At 34.9% G+C, this 15,000-nt stretch overlaps 1 protein-coding gene and 1 long non-coding RNA gene across 3 annotated transcripts in view; both read right to left on the bottom strand.

The window, feature by feature from the left end:
• The window catches only part of gpc6a (glypican 6a), a 344,985-nt gene that overhangs the window by 38,823 nt on the left and 291,162 nt on the right, over positions 1–15,000 (bottom strand).
• Positions 11,559–15,000, bottom strand: part of LOC147846645 (uncharacterized) — a 3,580-nt gene continuing 138 nt past the window's right edge. The window contains exons 1-4 of the long non-coding RNA XR_015476101.1: positions 14,231–15,000; positions 13,659–13,800; positions 12,711–13,190; positions 11,559–12,427 (exon numbers count right to left, since the gene is read on the bottom strand). The exon at positions 14,231–15,000 is cut by the window's right edge and continues 138 nt beyond it. This is a non-coding gene — a long non-coding RNA (uncharacterized LOC147846645). The remainder of the gene's footprint in view (positions 12,428–12,710; positions 13,191–13,658; positions 13,801–14,230) is intronic.

Below are 15,000 nucleotides of genomic sequence, written 5' to 3'. Positions count from 1 at the left end.
TGCGTTGCCAAAACTAATCTTCAAACAAAAAAAAGCATCTTTATGTATTACAAACAAGAAAAGACAGCACTAAAGCTAAACAGTACTTCACTTAAAGGATGAAAATCAACTGACGATAAAATAAGACCCAAATTACAGTGATTTTGGGTTTGAATTAGATTAGTGCGGGACTAAATTTTGAAGTCTGTTCCCGCCCATTCCCGCCAGGTTTTAGCCCGAACCTGACCGCTCCTGCTTATATTTATATATATCCCGCTTATATTTGGCTTAGTAATAAGTGAAATTTCTGCACGCCGCCCGGCCAACCACTACATACATTTCTAACTGGCAAATGAACTGGGTTGTCTGCTGTCGTGTCGCGGTGGGTGTGCTCGTGAGTTCAAGAAGCGTGGCTTTGAAACACAGTCCCTCCTTGCCGTCCAAAGCTAACATGCTATCCGATTAGTATTTTGGCAGATCACCTACTGCACCTTTAAATATCCCTAATATCCATAAAAAGTGACCAATAGCATTAACCAATAGCACGTCTTGCCTGTCTAAATGTGATTTGGTTTACAGAAAGTTGTCCAGCTGGCTATTAGCCTTTTTTCTGTAATATAAAATGAGTTGTTTTTCTTACCTAATTAACAGTTATACATGTTTCTCATTGCTCAAGCGATGCCAGGGGTGATTTTATTTCATCACGCCAACTTATAATACATCCTTTTTACACCTCAAGGGGAAACATCAGAGTCACTGCCAAAGCAAGCCGACAGTTTATTCAGATGAATTTCTCATCTGCCATAAAACTCACACATATTAATCCATGCACTTACAGTACTTCATTCATTCATTCATTTTCCTTCTAATAGTTTCTATTATACAGGACTTAATGAGTGAATAAGTCAGCAAATCAATGGATGAGTTATTGAGTAATTAAGTAAACGAACAAGTAAGAGAACAAATGAATGAATGAATGAATGAATGAATGAATGAATGAATGAATGAATGAATGAATGAATGAATGAATAGATAGATAAATAAGTGACCGAATCCCCTAATTAATGATTGAATGTAAGAAGGATTGAGAGTGAATAAAAAAATTAATGAGTGAATAACTGAGCAAATGAACGAATGAGTTATTGAGTGAACAAATGAATAAATGAACGAACCAACCAACCAATCAACCAACCAACCAACCAACCAACCAACCAACCAACCAACACACCAACACACCAACCAATCAATCAATCAAACAATCAATCAATAAGTGATTGAATAAAATGAGGATTGGGAGAGTGAATAAATGAATTAGTGAGTGAATAAGTGAGCAAATGAATGAATAAGTTATTGAGGGAATGAGTACGCGAATAAGTGAGTGAGTGAGTGAGTGAGTGAATGAATCAATAAATGAATGAATTAAGGAATGAATGAATGAGTGACTGACTAAATGAATAAATGAATGAATGAATGGATGAATGCATGAATGAATGAAGGAATTAAGGAATGAATGCATAAATGAATGAATGAATGAATGAATGAATGAATGAATGAATGAATGAATGAATGAATGAATTAAGGAATGAATGAATGAATGAATGAATGAATAATGAATGAATGAATGAATGAATGAATGAATGAATGAATGAATGAATGAATGAATGAATGAATGAATGAATGAATGACCAGTTATACATGTTTCTTATTGCTTAAGTGATGCCAAGGATGAATTTATTTCATCACACCAACTTATAATACATCCTTTTTACACCTCAAGGGGAAACATCAGAGTCACTGCCAAAGCAAGCCGACAGTTTATTCAGATGAATTTCTCATCTGCCATAAAACCCACACATATTAATCCATGCACTTACAGTACTTCATTCATTCATTTTCCTTCTAATAGTCTCTATTATACAGGACTTAATGAGTGAATAAGTCAGCAAATCAATGGATGAGTTATTGAGTAATTAAGTAAACGAACAAGTGAGAGAACGAATGAATGAATGAATGAATGAATGAATGAATGAATGAATAGATAGATAAATAAGTGACTGAACCCCCTAATTAATGATTGAATGTAAGAAGGATTGAGAGTGAATAAAGAAATTAATCAGTGAATAACTGAGCAAATGAACGAATGAGTTATTGAGTGAACAAATGAATAAATGAACGAACCAACCAACCAACCAACCAACCAACACACCAATCAATCAATCAATCAATCAATCAATCAATCAATCAATCAATCAAACAATCAATCAAACAATCATTCAATTAGTGATTGAATAAAATGAGGATTGGGAGAGTGAATAAATGAATAAGTGAGTGAATAAGTGAGCAAATGAATGAATAAGTTATTGAGGGAAAGAGTACGCGAATAAGTGAGTGAGTGAGTGAGTGAGTGAGTGAGTGAGTGAGTGAGTGAATGAATCAATGAATGAATGAATTAAGGAATGAATGAATGAGTGACTGACTAAATGAATGAATGAATGAATGAATGAATGAATGAATGAATGCATGAATGAATGAAGGAATTAAGGAATGAATGCATAAATGAATGAATGAATTAAGGAATTAAGGAATGAATGAATGAATGAATGAATGAATGAATGAATGAAGGAAGGAAGGAAGGAAGGAAGGAAGGAATGAATGAATGAATGAATGAATGAATGAAGGAAGGAAGGAAGGAAGGAATGAATGAATTAATGAATGAATTAATGAATTAAGGAATGAATGAATGAATGAATGAATGAATGAATGAATGAATTAAGGAATGAATGAATGAATGACCAGTTATACATGTTTCCTATTGCTTAAGTGATGCCAAGGATGAATTTATTTCATCACACCAACTTATAATACATCCTTTTTACACCTCTAGGGGAAACATCAGAGTCACTGCCAAAGCAAGCCGACAGTTTATTCAGATGAATTTCTCATCTGCCATAAAACCCACACATATTAATCCATGCACTTACAGTACTTCATTCATTCATTTTCCTTCTAATAGTATTTATTTTAGAGGGCACCACAGCAAAATGAACCACCTATTTCAGCATATGTTTTACACAGCAGATGCCCTTCCAGCCGCAAACCAACCCTAGGAAACACTCATACACACAATTTCACACACACATACACTACGGCCAATTTAGCTTATTCAACTCACCTATACCGCATGTCTTTGTACTGTGGGGGAAACCGGAGCACACGGAGGAAACCCACGCCAACACGGGGAGAACATGCAAACTCCACACAGAAATGACAACTGACCCAGTCGAGGCTCAAACCAGTAACCTTTTTGCTGTGAGGCGATCGTGCTACCCATTGTGCCATCTAATATGGATTTAACAGTACGATATTTAACGATGGATTCACCACTTTTCAATTCCTCCACACCATCTAATCCTCATTCTGCGTTAATGAAAAATGAAGATAATCACTGTAATCTTCTCCCTTATGAGTATTTCCGGGTGAAGTGGTGTGTGTTTTTGTGCGGAACGAGGCCAGATGGAGTGTGTGTTTTGTCGGAGGGTCTTTCTGAAACACAGATGGCGAATTCTCACGCCGTTTTTTTCCTGACATTTACAATAGCAACTCTTATCCACTGCAACATCTTCAGCTGCTGGAGAGACGCTAAATAATTAATGGCATCTCTGGGTTTGTTTGCTTGTGTCTTCCCCAAGTGTAATTTAAGTTGTCGTAAAGAAAGATCTACATTGCATTTGTTGAACATACAATTAGTCGAGTCACTCTCTAGATTATATTTTGGTGTCTTATAATTGCGTGTAACAGTTTATTTTATTAAAACATTATCATAACATCGTTGTGCAGTTAACAGTTTCCTTTATATATTTACATTTTGCTTTTAACTAGTAATATATTATTGCATCAATAACCAAAACTGGGGCAGCACGTACGTCACTGGTTTGAGTCCCGGCTGAGCCAGTTGGCATTTCTCGAACCAGCAACCTACTGCTGTGAGGCGATTGTACTACCCACTGCGCCACTGTGCTGCCCCCCATTTTTTTACTGTGGAATTAATTATTTAATAGCTTTTAACTATTTATTTTTTGCTTTATTGCTTTAAAAATAATTAGCAAACAAACATTAATTAGAAAAAAATACTTAATTACTTACATATAAGTAACATATTATTGCACAAATAAAAATTTTTAATAAACTGTATAATATTATAATTTTAGTTTTGGTGTTTACATTTAAAAATTAGGGCAGGGGTTTAAAAGTTATGTTTTTATTTCTGTGCATAAAATAATACCACTTTTTTATTTTAATGATTGTTATTATATATATATATATATATATATATATATATATATATATATATATATATATTTTTTTTTTTTTTTTTTTTTGCTTTAATTTTTTTCAGCATCTCTGTATAAAGCTATACACATTTTTAAAATAATTATTATTATTTTTATTATTAAAACAGATGGGTTTTACAGTTTACTTACTTTTATGTCATTTTATATCATTTATTTAACCTGATAAATAAAATAACACCACACTATGGGGATTTTTTTTTTACTGTGCATTTAATTATTTGAGTTTTTAACTATTTATTTATTGATTATTTGCTTTAAATAAAAAAAAAATTATTTAAAATAAATAATTAGCAATGACACAAAATCATTTCTGAAAAAAAAATAATTAAATATAAATAATATATTACTGTATTAATAAACAAACTTTTATATTATTATATAAACAATTATATTATTATTATTATTATTATTACATTATTATTTTTTTTCCTTTTTTTAAATATTTCCTAAATTATGCTTAGCAGAGTAAGGAAATTTTCACAGTATGTCTGATACAATTTCTTCTTCTTGAAAAAATCTTATTTGTTTTATTTTGGCTAGAAAAAAGCTGTTTTTTTAATTTTTTATAAACCATTTTATGGTCAAGATTATTAGCCCCTTTAAGCTACATTTTTTCGATAGTCTAAAGAACAAACCATCATTATACAATAACTTGCCTAATTACCCTAACCTGCCTAGTTTACCTAATTAACCTAATTAGGCATTTAAATGTCACTTTACACATTATATTGTTAACTCGGCTCAGTAAGCGTTTCTGTGTGGAGTTTGCATGTTCTCCCTGCCTTCGCATGGGTTTCCTCCGGGTGCTCCGGTTTCCCCCACAGTCCAAACACATGCGGTACAGGTGAATTGAGTAGGCTAAATTGTCCATAGTGCATGAGTGTGTGTGTGGATGTTTCCCAGGGATGGGTTGTGGCTGGAAGGGCATGTGCTGCGTAAAAACTTATTAAACTCATTAATCTTTATCTATCCAGCCATCCATCCATCCATTCATTCATTCATTCTTGGATTTCCACCATTCTATCAGCAGTGTTTGAGGTAAAATCATTCCGTATATGTATTAATCACTGTCAGTGTTTTGTCAGTGTAAATCGTTCCATGATAATTAATCAAGCGCTCAGAAATCCATAAAACAGGCAAACAGCGATCGTAAACGTTCAATATGATCAGCAAGTATTTTCATTAAGTCCCGGAAAAATACGCAATAAAAACCCAGTTGCATTAAAGTGTCCCGATGGCAGCGGAGCAGCGATAAAATGCAATAAAAGACGAGACGCACCTTCAGGTGTCATTACGAGTGTTTCGTCCACACTGGATTACAGAAACAGCCCATAAAAACCATCAGCACTCGCACACTTGACACACAGATCCTGCTGGCAGAGGCAGATTTATGAGTGTTTTCCTCCGCTGTAATAACCTCTGCTGTTCAGGAGGAGAACTGTTTATTTCTAACAAGTTCACTAGAATTCATTACACTTACACTTCGGGGAATCTGTTACAGTCTGATGATGATGATGAGAAAGGAGGATGATGATGATGGTGAACATGCATGAGGAGAACATTTACCAAGAGGAGAAATACTGAGAGCACCTTTAATGAACACACTGTTGATGTTTAAATGAGTGAGTGAGTGTGTGAGTGAGTGAATGATTGATTGATTGATTGATTGATTGATTGATTGAATTAATAAATTCATTCATTATTGAGTGAGTGATTGAATGAATGAATGAATGAAGGAATAAATGGATGAACGAATTAATGAATGAATAAATGAATGAATGAATGAATGAATGAGCGAACGAACGAACAAACGAACGAACAAATGAATGAATGAAAAAATGATTAGGAGAGTGAATACAGGAATTAATGAGTGAATAAGTCAGCAAATCAATGGATGAGTTATTGAGTAATTAAGTAAACTAATAAGTGAGAGAACTAATGAATGAATGAATGAATGAATGAATAGATGGATAAATGAGTGACTGAATGCCTTAATTAATGATTGAATGAAAGAAGGATTGTGAGAGTAAATAAATAACTTAATGAGTGAATAACTGAGCAAATGAACGAATGTGTCATTGAGTATACAAATAAAGGAATGAATGAATGAATGAATGAATGAATGAATGAATAAATCAATCAATCAATCAATGAATCAATGAATCAATGAATCAATCAATCAATCAATCAATCAATCAATCAATCAATTAATTAATTAACTAGTGATTTAATAAAAGGAGGATTGGGAGAGTGAATAAATGAATGAATAAGTTATTGAGGGAAAGAGTAAGTGAATAAGTGAGTGAATGAATAAATGAATGAATGAATGAATGAATGAATGAATGAATGAGGAAATTAATGACTGAATTAGTTAGCGATTAAATGAAAGGATTGGGAGAGTGAATTAATGAGTAAATAAGTGACCAAATGAATGAATGAGTTATTGAGGGAATGAATGAATGAATGAATGAATGAATGAATGAATGAATGAATGAATTAATTAATTAATTAATGAGGAAATTAATGACTGAATTAATTAGTGATAAATGAAAGAAGGATTGGGAGAGTGAATTAATGAGTAAATAAGTGACCAAATGAATGAATGAGTTATTGAGGGAATGAATGAATGAATGAATGAATGAATGAATGAATGAATGAATGAATGAATGAATGAATGAATGAATGAATGAATGAGTGATTGATTGAAAGGAGAATGAGAAGAGGGAATAAATAAATTAGTGAGTGAATAAGTGAGCAAATGATGGAATGAGTAAATGAATAAGTGAATGAATGAATGAATAAATGAATGAAGGAATAAACAAGTGAGTAAAACATAAAGACAAATTGTTTTCATGAAAGTTGATTTCAGCTTGGCTGTTTATTCAACACGGCACAATAAAACATCGGTAATTATATGGCCGAGCTGGAAGGATGTAGGTTTAGAAAAGCCCAATACGTGAGTCCTCGAAGGTGGTTAGGAAATGCCCACATTATGCCCGTCATGGTTCTTCTCCTCATAAAAACATCTGCTGAATCTGCAAAACAGCATGATGCAGCAGAAAGCCATGCCACGAGAAGAAAAAAAACAAAAAACAGGGCTGGTGTTTTATTCGCCCTACTCAGCCGCACCGTAATTGTGGCTTTGGGGGAATAAAATAGAGTGGCTATCTGAATGCACGCCTCCATTAAACTGTAACTTAAACCATCTGATGGAATGGCTTTGTGTTTTAAAGCTATTCAAACCCTTTACTGGCAGAGGCGTTTGGCCGGCGCTTTGCTAAACATGCTGTGGGTTTGCTTTTTTTATTATCTTTTTTTTTTTTTAACAAGCAGCCACATCCTTTGTATTTTACACAGATTTAGCTCAGGAATCTGCAGCCCAGCAAACTGTAAAATGTCAACGCAGACTGTGAAGAGAACACTGAACATCAACACAGCAGTAAAACGCCAGATCCAGAAGTCGCACAGCCACAGACGCAAATTGTAGGATGTCACTTTTAGAACTTTGATGGCTAATAATAATCTGAAATACAGAGGAGACTTGCTGGAGAAAACAGCAAGCTTCCAAGAAAACTTCTAAAACTGAAGGAAAAGTATGATTTGAGCTAAAAGACAGACTATTATAGTATTATATAATATTATTAAACTATATATATTACAATTAGAGTTAAAGTCAGAATTATCAGCACCTTTTATTTTTAATTTAAAAAAATAAATAATTAATATTTCCCAAATGATGTTTAACAGAGCAAGGAAATGTTCACAGTATGTCTGATAATATTTTTTTTTCTCCTGGAGAAAGTCTTATTTGTTTTATTTCGGCTAGAATAAAAGCAGTTTTTAATTTTTTATAAACCATTTTAAGGTCAATATTATTAGCCCCTTTAAGCTTTTTTTTTCCTCGATAGTCTACAGAACAAACCATCATTATACAATAACTAGCCTAATTACCCTAACCAGCCTAGTTAACCTAATTAACCTAGTTAAGCCTTTAAATCTCATTTTGAGCTGTGCAGAAGTGTCTTGGAAAATATCTAGACAAATAATATTTACTGTCATCATGACAAAGATAAAATAAATCAGATATTAGTAATTAGTAATAAGGGGTTAATTATTCTGACTTTGTAATTCTCTCTCTCTCTCTCTCTCTCTCTCTCTCTCTCTCTCTCTCTCTCTATATATATATATATATATATATATATATATATATATATATATATATATTCATACATTGATACATTATATTAAACTATTATGTTACTTTATTTTCCTTCAGCTTATTCCCTTACTTTTTAAAGGTTGCCACAGTGGAATGAACCACCAACTATTCCAGCCTATGTTTTACGCAGTGTAATACATTAAAGTAATAATTAGCATTAAATGTATTAACTGAATGGCTAGTGTCTGGATGAGATTTATTTTTAGGATTAGTTGGATGTCATTACTTATTAATTAAAATAAATATAACTATATAATATATATAATATAATAATTTTATAACAAAATTAAAATACACACCCTCTCATATATATATATATATATATATATATATATATATATATATATATATATATATATATATATATATATATATATATATATATTTACAACAGTTCTGTCTGATTCTCAAATCTGATAGGCTGATAGCAGTGCGATATTCTGCAATATCAGAACTCCTTCAGCCTCTTTACCCTTTGTGTATTACTCCGCCCACATCCAGCAAAAAGCAGACACTACAGATCTAAAGTTTAAAAGATGCTTGCTCAGCTGTTTAACTGTCAGCGTATGATTTGAATCCAATGAGGAAGAAAGTAGTACCACATACTAAAGGGTTTTTGAAACTCTCTGTGTTTGATTTTGTTTTTTTATACATAATTATGCCGTCAAACTGTTGTATAAACGTAATATCACACGAGTAGCAGTGCGATATGGCTGTATATCGGCACATTGCACACCTCCCACCAGTGCCGATATACAGCCATATCGCACTGCTACTTTTGTGATATTGCTCATATATATATATATATATATATGATATAGTATAGTATATATATAGTAAAAAAATATAATTACATACTATAAAGTAACTTTACAGGAATATTAAGCAAGGTGACTGATACATTCATAATAATAATGTCAATTGAGTTTGTAAAATACATCATAAATATAAATACCAAAATGTTTAAAAATGTATTATGCATTATAATGCTGCGTTCACACCAGACACGGAAGAAGCGCCAATCGCAAGTGATTTACATGTAACGTCAATATAAAGGCACACATAACATTCTGCGGCACGACACGTGCGAATGAGGCAGCACAAATAATGCCGTCGTCGTAAACGATTAACAAAGAGTGTGTCTGAAGTTGGGGCTGACGCGATCATCATAGCAGCGTCAGCCAATGAAATTAGTCAGCAATCGTCTACTGTCTGAGCTGGTGTATTTGCATACAGTGATCTGGTTGGCTGATGCTTCCCTCTGTGCTTGAAAAGTTGAGCAAGTCCCAACTTCTGCAATAAGCAACGCCTCTGAAGTGACGCCGACAGATCCACAATGTAGTTCAGCAACGCCTGACGTCACCCATTCAAAGTGAATGGGAAGCGTTGTCGCTGACACCACGTGTGAATGGGGCGTTACTCTCTCAATAAAATCCATGTAAGCCATTTAGCAACGAAGCTAGTGTCCACGGGCAGCAAGAAGCTGAGCCCATCACGCGAATCTGCGTCTGCTGTGAAGTGAATTTGACGCGCAAATGAAGCGAGTAAACTCAAAATGTCCATGCACGAATAGTGCAATTTATCAACGCTTGCTGTGTCTGTTGTGAACACAGCATAACAGAGGTGTCCAATTTCTGTCCTAGAGGGCCGGTGTGCTGGAGAGTTTATCTCCAACCCTAATCAAACACACCTGAACCAGCTAACCAAGCTCTTAGTACATATACTAGAAACTTCCTGGCAGGTGTGTTGAAGCAAGCTGGAGATAAACTCTGCAGGACACCGGCCCTCCAGGACTGAGTTTGGACACCCCTGCATTATAATATTAGACTGACACTTATAAATTATATTATAGACAAAAAACGGAGACAATAATAATATTACAATTGAACCAAATTCATTTTACACTGCATTACAAAAAAAGAAAAGAGGTGGAATAATGCATGTATCTGGAAAAGCCTTTTCTAGCCTGAAAGAAAATCCTCTAAATGTCACAGCTGAAATATTAACATCTTCATGCTGTAATATCAATAGTGCTGAGCTAAAAACCTGACCCGAGTGTCTGAAAGGAAGTCAGGTAGGGTTTTACTTTTCTTCTATTTATGAAGGTATGAATGTTTCCAGGGCACAGAATGGTGAAGCTCTGGATGTCTGAGGTTATAAAACGTCTTCATTTATTTTGCAAGATAATTACGCTTGGCATTAACAGACAGAAATGTGCCAGTGGCAGACCCAAAGTGAACATGGATCCAGTTGTTTAAGTCAGAGCTCTTCCTGCCAAGTCCGACAGAAAAAAATATAATTAAAAAGCTGCTGTAGGAATGCATTAACCCATTTTACACTTACAAATGCCCCAGCAGCCATATATATATATATATATATATATATATATATATATATATATATATATATATATATATATATATATATATATATATATATACAGAATCCGGACCATGCTTCAGTTTCTCATCTTTCCTGCAACAGTTTCCAAAACCTCTTCACCGATTTCCATTTCTCATTTGAGCTGGACCCATATTTGCTATTTAAGCCTCCTACATACTATGGAAATGACGCTCTTAATATTCAAAAAAAGGCGTCTCTGTTTAGGTAAGGAACAAATACTGGCTGTGTTCATTTCTGCTGGAGCTTTGATCAGAACAGGGTCATTTTTCTCTGTCATCTTTGCAGATACTGCGATGCAAATTAGAAGCAATCAGTGCTTGCAAAACAAACTAAATCACAGGTGATGATTCATAATGCGGTATGACAGATTTCTGTTTTCATGTATTAGTCTTCATGAGCACGTCAAAAAGCAAATACAAATCACCTGGAACCAAGAGAAGATATTCAGCTTTAGGTTTATGTCATGTGATATGCTGCTCAAACTTATAGCTCCATCTCCAAAGACCCAAACTGCCATTAGTTGAGCCAGTGGGGTACCCTTGGGATCCTCCAAATGAAATTCAAGGTTTTTTAGACCTTTTTAATACCATTTCAAATGAAATTCTTTGCCAACTTCGTTCCTATTCAGCCAGAAGTTCATTTTTTTTGTCAGCTTAGTCCCTTTATTAATCTGGGGTCGCCACAGAGGAATGAACCTTATCCAGCATGTTTTTATGCAGCGGATGCCCTTCCAGCCGCAATCCATTTGTGGGAATATCCACACACACACATTCACATACACACTCATACACTACGGACAATTTCCAGACATTATTCATGTCTTTGGACTGTGGGGGAAACCGGAGCACCCGGAGGAAACCCACGTGAACGCAGGGAGAACATGTAAACTCCACACAGAAACGCCAACTGAGCTGAGGTTTGAACCAGCGACCCAGTGACCTTCTTGCTGTGAGGCAACAGCACTATCTACTGCGCCACTGCCTCACCTCAGCCAGAAGTATGAGGGAAAAAAGTAAAATCTGCATAAATTTTGAACCCTAAAAAGTAATTATGTACAAGTGACTACTTGAATTAAATAAAACATTTTATTTAAATTGTCAGTTATGTTTAATACATACGCAACAGCATAACACACATTTGACTTTTAAGAAACAAATAAATTAGAACTTGATGTTGAACACTAAAGCCTTCGCAGCTCTGCTGCCTTTGCTGCAACTGGCTCTCAAGTCCTGTCAACTTCTGCTTTTGGCTTTTTCTCAACGCGTTTGCCGTAGAGTTGCTGTTGAGCCACAGTAAGGCCCCATTTACACTAGTGTGTTTTACATTTAAAATGCCGTTTTAGAATGAAAACTATCCACGTCCACACTAGCGTTTCACACAATGTTTCTGAACAGCTCTCCGTCCACACCAAAACGACTGAGACGCACATCACGTGACCACACACATACTCTCTCTGGCATGCGCTGCAGTATATCTACCCACATGAGAGCTGGATTCCTCTGACTGCTCATCAAGCATCTCCCGCTGTATCTAATATCACTATATTTGTTAATCGTGATATTTCGTTCATCTTGTTGTCTTTATCTAACGTCATATTCCCTGACTTTGGTCTTTTGAAATTATTACTTGTTCTCAGGTAACGTGTTTCGGCTGGGCGCAAATATAAGTTAATAATTAATGTAACCACAAACATTCTGTATATTGACTCATCGCTTGGCTTTATTTCCTTTAATGGATAAACTTATTGTACGTTATACTTCTATAATGCCAATATCGATTATTAAAACTGATATTCAGCAAAAGAGAGGGCATGTTTCGTACTTTCACTGAAATTGAAAGGAGGCAGTTGTTATAGGCTCCACTTTGCTTTAAATATCCACACAGTGAAGATGACGCTCATATATGCAGCACGATGCCTCAACATTTCTGCTGTCTGTTAAGTTGCTAATATTAAAAGGAAAATAGGCAGTTCCTTAAATCATGCTTTCAATTTATTGTTAAGAAAGTGAAAACGTAGCCAGGATGATGTGAATGAAGTACGCTGTTCCCTTTAAAGATTTACCTGACATGTCCTCGGGAGTCTGTTTTCCATATAAAACTTGCGAAGTCTGAACTTTTAAGGAGAGGATACAGGACTGAACAGTGTGTAACTTCAGGCTACTTAATACTGAGGAAAAGCCCCAATCAGAGAGGCGAATATCGGCAGCCCCGCCTCCGTTTTTAGTTGTCTCCATTTTCTGAGACAGAGCAGCAGCGTTTTGGAATGAAAACGGCCTCTTCAGGATTTCCAAAACGCTTCGTTTTCGGCGCTCGAAAACTCTGGCATAGTGTGGACGGATGGTCTAACCGTAGCAAAACTTACGCGTTTTTAAACGAAAACGCATTAGTGTAAACGGGGCCTAAGATAGGACGTTCCTTGGCTGTAGTGGCAATGCTTCTAATGTAGAAATTAGAGGTGTGAACATACACTGGTCTCAAGGTTCGGTTACGATTATCATGCCATCGATTCAGTTCAATTCGATATCTCTGTGTATCACAGGGGCTGTCTATATAAACACACACACACACCTGTATCAAGCTGTCTGTATAAACACACACACACATAGACACAAAGCACCAAGCAAGCGACACACAGCATTACACTCTCTCTCATTTACACACATAAACACACACACACACATACACATGCATGCGCGCTTGCTTGCCCGCGATTTATTCGGAAATTTATTCCATGTCGCAAGAAATCTGGTCGAGTCCCACGGCTCCCGCAGTACAGCCGTGGGAATGCAGACCTCTAACCAGAAGTATCGCTGTAACAGCTGAGAGGAGAGGAAAAGGGACGCCACACTGCAAAAAAAATTTTTCTTACTTACATTTTTTGTCTTGTTTCTAGTCCAAATATCTAAAAGTTCTTAAATCAAGAAGCATTTTCTAGACAAGCAAAACATATTGTCTTGTTTTAAGAAATAATATGCCAAAACGAAGTGAGTTTTTCCTTAAATCAAGCAAACGTATCTGCAAATGTGGTAAGCAAAATAATCTTATCCCAAATCGAAAAACAAGATTATTTTGCTTACCCCATTTGGCAGATTATTTTGCTTGATTTGAGGAAAAACTCACTTCATTTTGGCATATTATTTCTTAAAACAAGACAGGATGTTTTGCTTGTCTAGAAAATGCTTCTTGATTTAAGATTTTGTAGATATTTGGACTAGAAACAAGACAAAAAAATCTAAGTAAGAAAAGCATTTTTTGCAGTACAGCAGGTCCGGGCCACAGTGCAACGGGCCACAGTGAGAGAGAGGGAAATGGAGTTTACTTTCATTCTCTCAATCGCAGTGAAATAGGAGCTTCTGCAGTAAGTGTCAGTGAAAGACTGTCCAGAAAACACATGCAGTGAAATTGTGCACAGTTTCTGCATGTTTAAGTAGTTGATGCGTTGTAAATACTCGCGCTTGCCTCCCTCACCATAGTATAGTTCTGCTATGATGTGGAGCGTGAGATGCACGTTACGCTGCATGAATTTTTAAATTAGCTTACACTAGTAACAGTTAGTTTTGTTATGGTATGAACTTTAATCCTAGAAAAGGCAAAAATAAGTAAATAAAATAAAACCTTTGTAACAAAATCCAAGACTTTGTAAACCAAATTCAAGGCTATTAGTTTATTAATTTAGGACTTTTTCAATGCTTTTCTGTACTCTGTACAGTCTGAAAGCTGTTCCATATTTAGGGAAAATGTTTTACTTTTGTTTAATTTTAATGATTAACGAATGAACAAACTAACAAATGTACCAACAAATAAACAAACAAACAAATGAACAAACGAAAAAGAAACAAAGCAGCAAATAAACAAACAAAAGAAAACCATACTTTTAGAGGCTTTTCTTATTTTTTTTATGTATTTTTGAGTTACATATTAAGTTAGTATTACTTTGCATTTTGTTCAAATTTACATTCATTTTTTTCCAGCATTTCCTAATATTTCCATGCAATTAAAATAATGGCTCATATAAACATGCATCTTGAACACATACAGTAAAGTACA

The sequence above is a fragment of the Danio rerio genome, chromosome 1 (genome assembly GCF_052040795.2).
Source record: "Danio rerio strain M-AB ecotype USA chromosome 1, GRCz13ab, whole genome shotgun sequence".
NCBI classification, from domain to species: Eukaryota; Metazoa; Chordata; class Actinopteri; order Cypriniformes; family Danionidae; genus Danio; species Danio rerio.
This window is presented reverse-complemented; position numbering and strand designations above follow the sequence as displayed.